The sequence below is a fragment of the Crinia signifera genome, chromosome 3, assembly GCF_055691185.1.
Source record: "Crinia signifera chromosome 3, ASM5569118v1, whole genome shotgun sequence".
Taxonomy (NCBI): domain Eukaryota; kingdom Metazoa; phylum Chordata; class Amphibia; order Anura; family Myobatrachidae; genus Crinia; species Crinia signifera.
In genome coordinates this window covers 318,410,993-318,416,992 of record NC_139219.1, presented here as the reverse complement: position 1 = coordinate 318,416,992, position 6,000 = coordinate 318,410,993, and positions in this window count along the sequence as shown.

Genomic DNA, 6,000 nt, shown 5'->3' with positions numbered 1-6,000 from the left:
ACTCCTTGCACTTGAAATTCCCTTTCTAAATCTGTGTTTTCAAAATTGTGAATCCAATCAAGAAGATATCTGAATTGTGCAGCTTGGGAATACCAATTTATATTTTGGAAATGTATTCCCCCATTAAATTCTTGTTGTTGTAATTTAAGTAAGCTAATTCTAGTTTTTTTCCCCTGCCATATACATTTTCTAAATAAAATTAAAGTGTTAAACATCTTTACCTGAAATTATATTAGTAAGTACTTGAATTGTATACATAAGATGGGGAAAGACACAATTTTTATTAAATTTGCTCTTCCCAGATATGATAATTGTAAAGATCTCCAACTTTCCAGTTCAATGGTAATTTTTTAAATAATAGATGTTAAGTTAAAATTATATAATTGACTCGGAGTTCTGGGTATTTAAACTCCTAGATATGTTATGGATTCAGAGGACCGAGTGAGTGGTAGACCTCTGATGCCATCCTTTGCAATAATACCTGATCCCAATTCAAGAGCATATGCTTGTAAAATTTGAAAAATCTGAGATAAAGATTACTGGGGATTAGTTATATATAACAAGATATCATCATCAAAGGCCGTTAATTAGATTTCTTTCATATCAATAGTAATGCCCTTAAATTGAGTATAATTTTGCAAAAGACGAATCAAGGGGTCAATTGCCAAATTGAATAAAACAGACTTGAATACAGTTCTGAAAAATATGATACGGACTGATTAATTATATTATGATTATCTGTTCTAAGTTCGTCTGTCTGTCTATGTTTCAAAGAGGTAATAAAGCGGCTAGAATGTTTTTGTTTTTACATTGTGGCAAAAAAATGTCCTGTCTTGTTTTCCCATCTGTAATATTAAAAACGAGAAAAGACAATCTTTTTTCGACTGTGATAATAAAAAATCATTTAATACTTGCTTGGCTTGAGTATATTATTTAAAAGAGTCATTAGTAGATTGTTCAAGATAATTTTATAACGATTTATTCATAGAGTCGTGTAAAGAATTATAGGTAGCTGACATTTTCTTCTTTTGTCCAGCCACGTATTTGACCCCTAAGGACAGTTTTGGCAGTGCCCCAAAAGATAGTTGGTCTATTCTAAAATTCTAGATCATTGTCTAGGTAATTCAACCAATAATTTATAATAAATTTTTTGGTACTTGTGTATTTTGGCGGCTCCCATCGCATCGCATACCATAACGCATGCGATGGTATGCGATGCGACGCGATTTCGTTGGTTTGTGTACAATGGCATACAATTTTCAAATTGTATGCCATTGTACATGGCATACAATGCCATACGATGCAATGCGATTAAACATTGTATAAGCATGGGTGCTTATACAATGTTAAGCACCCTAATGGGTGCTTACAATGTTAAATGCACCCCCACGCCACCCCCCCACTATAATCGTGAACCCGAAGCGTGGCGAGCGCAGCGAGCCCGCAAGGGGCGGCGGTACGCGTCCTACGACCTTTTCATACCCCCACTATCCACGTCGGCATGGAGTTGAGAATAGATTAGTGTGGCGAGCGCAGCGAGCCACCGAGCCCGAAGCGCGGCGAGTGCAGCGAGCCCCGCGAGGGGACGCGGATACCTGTGAAGCCCGCGAAGGGACGCGGTACTTGTGGACAATCACGGCTCCCACGATGTGCATCGCATAGCAAAAAATCGCATGTGTTTTTTAACAGAAAAGCATCCAAATGCATTGAAATTAGTATAAAACATGTTCAATGGCCCCCAAATGTCATTTTCGAGGCTGTACCACCCCCACTATCAACGCGAACCTGTAGTGTGGCGAGCGCAGCGAGCCACCGAGCCCGAAGCGTGGCGAGCGCAGCGAGCCCTGCGAGGGGACACGGATACCTTCAAAGGTATACGCGTCCCCTCGCGGACTTCACAGGTGTCCGCGTCCCCTAGCGGGGCTCGCCACGCTTCGGGCTCGGTGGCTCGATGCGCTCGCCACACTTTCTATTCTCAACTCCACGCCAACGTGGATAGTGGGGGTATGAAAAGGTTGTGTTTCAAATCGCATGCGATTTTGTAAAAAATAATGGTTAAAAACCGCAAAAATCGCATCCAATCGCATGCCATCGCATGCCACTATATATGGCATGCGATGGCATGCGATGGGAGCCGTGATACTCCACAAGTACCAAAAATATTTATCTGTGGGGTTTAATAATTGGAGTTGGAGCAATGACATCATCACTTGCATTTAAATGCCTTTTATCTAAACTCAGAAAATGTTGATGTTGTAATAATATATTAGTCAATTCTTGCAGAAAAGCTGCAGTTCCTACATTTTGAGCATACATATTGATTAAAGTTTATTTTGTTTCCCCAAACGTCAGCATCTAAAATGAAATATCTACCATTTTGGTATTTTGTGGAGTTTACAATAGTATATTTTAATTCTTTATGAATAATACAACAGCAACACCTCTTGTCTTTCTATAATAATCAGCTGAGGTACATTTATCTATCCATGTGGCTTAAAGAGAAGATTCTGTTCCAATCTCCCAGTGGGTTAAATACTATATGGCGGTGAAATCCTTTCAAACGTGTCGTTATTCTTTGACGTTTAGGGGGGTATGCAATCGTCGTCGAGCATCTCCCGTGGGGGAGATGCTCGACGGGCCCTATTCAATGCTGTCTTCCCCGACAGCATTGAACAGGGTTTCCTGGCAGAATGAGCCCGACATCTCTAGCTGTTGGGCTCGTTCTGCCGAGAACAGCCGGGAAGTGACGAGCTGCCGGCTGCATCTCGTCACTTCCCGGCCGCAACTCGCTGCCATGCCCCCTTCTCATCCCGCTGCAGGCGGGACATTGAATCCCGCCTGCATGTTCTCGGTCGAGCTGACCGAGAACAGGACTGGGTCACGGCGGGCGAGCAAGCTCGTCTGCCGTGACCCGAAGATTGAATACCCCCCTTAATAGGGGAATTAAGGCTCCAGACATTCCAGGAAACCACCTTAAAACACGAGTCAGTAGGATGCGTGGGGTGTGAATCTATATTAGGATTAGCCAATACCCTGTTTAATCTGAGCTATTAAATGGTGAGTTAATTCTTCAATCATCCACTGCCCGTCCCAATGAGCAAGGAGTATAGGATGAATATGGAAAAATGTGTTCAAATACCAAATACCCAGGAAGGGAGAGATGAGGCACAGGTCACAAAAACATAAAAATATTACTTAAATGTGTCCAAACTCTTGCCTGGTACTGTATATAATGCTATCAGCTGTCAAAAATGGCCTCATTATATGTTCTCTTTAATTAAATAAAATGTACATTATTTACATTTTTATTATTATTGTTATTAGTAGTAGCAGCAGCTGTCAAAGTAGTGGCAGACCCTTTATTATCTACAAAAACAGGAGTTGGGAAATATCTTTCTTTCAAAGCACATACCTCTCAACTGTCATGGGGCAGTCCTGTTTATTTATGACTGTCTGCTATTCGACCTGTGGGCAGCGGTGTTCCACAGTTGGGGGAAGGAGTTTGGGCGTTCCCCCCTAACTGAACACAGTGTCTATTGATGGGAGATAGAGGGGAAAGGGGCATGCCGGCAGTTCTCAGAGTGCTGGGCATGTCTCCACAGTGATATCAACATAAGGTGTGACTCTCAGTGGTGTCAACAAATGCTCGTTTCGCCAGCAATGATGCGTATACTTGCAGTATGCCATGATACATTTTCATCATGATCTACAGCAAACTGCTATACACAACAAATCTGTAGTGGGACACATCTGTAAGATCTTGCATGATTGCCAAAATGTAATAATCCAATATCAATATGTTGCAAAACCTGGTGTCCTGTCAAAGTAGAAAAAGAACTTATCTACAAGTCCCACATACAGACACGTTTTATTACTGGCTGTAGCTTTCTCCATTGAGAAAGCTACAGCCAGTGGTGAAATGCATCATGTTGCCATTGCCTCATCTCCAGGATCAGTCCACTGAGACTTTGTAGAACTGAACATCATCCATTGAATGCCATTCCTGCTCACTGCAAACCTAAAGAGGATCTATCCACCACTACAGCTATTCCCCGTGTCAGCAGTGTCACCACGTTCCTGAATCTCCTCCAGTGACCTATTTCATCTACAGCCACCCCCAAGAGAGGATGCTTGATTCCAGGACCATTGGGTTATACCAGCTCAAATACTCCTCTAGCGGTTCAACATGGATACTACACTACTAGTAAGGATCTTGGTATCTGCCAGTGGGATAATGTACTCAACTCTCCTCCAGCGGTGAAGTAATATATGGTAAAATGCACTTACTTCATTCCCTCAATCAATAGAAACATAGAAACATAGAATTTGACGGCAGATAAGAACCACTTGGCCCATCTAGTCTGCCCCTTTTTTTAAACATGTTACCTCAAACCATATTTGATCCTTATTTTTTTGTAAGGATATCAATATGCTTATCCCAAGCATGTTTAAATTGTACTACTGTATTTGCGTCTACCACCTCTGTTGGGAGGCTATTCCACTTATCTACTACTCTTTCTGTGAAAAAATTCTTCCTCACATTTCCACTGAATCTTCCTCCCTCTAGTTTCAGTGCATGTCCTCGTGTTCTGTTGCTTCTCTTCCTGTGAAGAATGTCTCCCACCTGTACCTTGTTAAAGCCCTTGATATATTTGAAAGTTCCTATCATGTCCCCCCTTTCCCTTCTCTGCTCTAAAGTATACATATTAAGATCTTTTAGTCTTTCCTGGTACGTTTTGTGATGTAGGCCATGCACCATTTTAGTTGCTCTTCTTTGTACAGTCTCTAATGTATTTATATCCTTCTGGAGATATGGCTTCCAGAACTAAACACAATACTCGAGGTGAGGTCGTACCAATGACCTATACAGTGGCATTATTACTTCTTTCTTTCTACTGCTGATACCTCTCCCTATGCAACCAAGCATCTGACTTGCCTTCTTCATTGCTTTGTTACATTGCCTACCTGCTTTTAAGTCCCCTGAAATAGTGACACCTAGATCCCTCTCTTCCTCAGTAGTTTCCATTATAGTGCCATTTATACTATATTGAGTCTTTGGATTTCTGAGACCCAAGTGCATGATTTTGCATTTTTTGGCATTAAACTGTAGTTGCCATTCTCTTGACCATTTCTCTAATCTGCCTAGATCCTCAATCATTTGTTTTACCCCTCCTGGTGTGTCTACCCTGTTGCATACCTTTGTGTCATCTGCAAAAAGGCACATTTTACCCTCAATTCCATTTGCAATATCACCAATAAAGATATTAAAAAGCACCGGTCCAAGTACAGATCCCTGGGGTACTCCACTTGTAACCTTTACCTCCTTTGACTGTACTCCGTTTACTACAACTCTCTGTTTTCTGTCCTGCAACCACGCTCTTATCCATTCAACTATCTTAGAATCCAATCCCAAGCTTTCAAGTTTATTTAACAGTCTGCGATGTGGGACAGTGTCAAAAGCTTTACTAAAGTCTAGATAAGCTACATCTACAGCCCCACCTTGATCTATTACTTTAGTCACCCAGTCAAAAAAGTCAATAAGATTTGTTTGACATGATCTTCCCCCAGTAAACCCATGCTGTTTTGGATCCTGTAAATTGCTGATTTTGAGATATTCTACAACTCTTTGTTTTAAGAGTGTTTCCATCAATTTCCCTACTACTGATGTAAGGCTCACTGGTCGATAGTTGCTTACCTCTTCCTTGCTTCTACTTTTGTGCAGTGGGACTACATTCACTGTTTTCCAGTCCTCTGGGATTACTCCAGTAGCTAGTGACTGGTTGAATAATTCTGTTATTGGTTTTACCAGCTCCCCTTTAAGCTCTTTTAGTATCCTTGGATGTATCCCATCTGGCCCCATTGATTTATCCACTTTTAGTTTTGAGAGTTCTGTGAGGACTTTCTCCTCTGTAAATGTACTTGTCTCTCCCTCAGTTTTCTGACTATACTTGCAACTTAACTGTGGCCCCTTCCCCTCTCTTTCAGCAGTGAATACTGAGC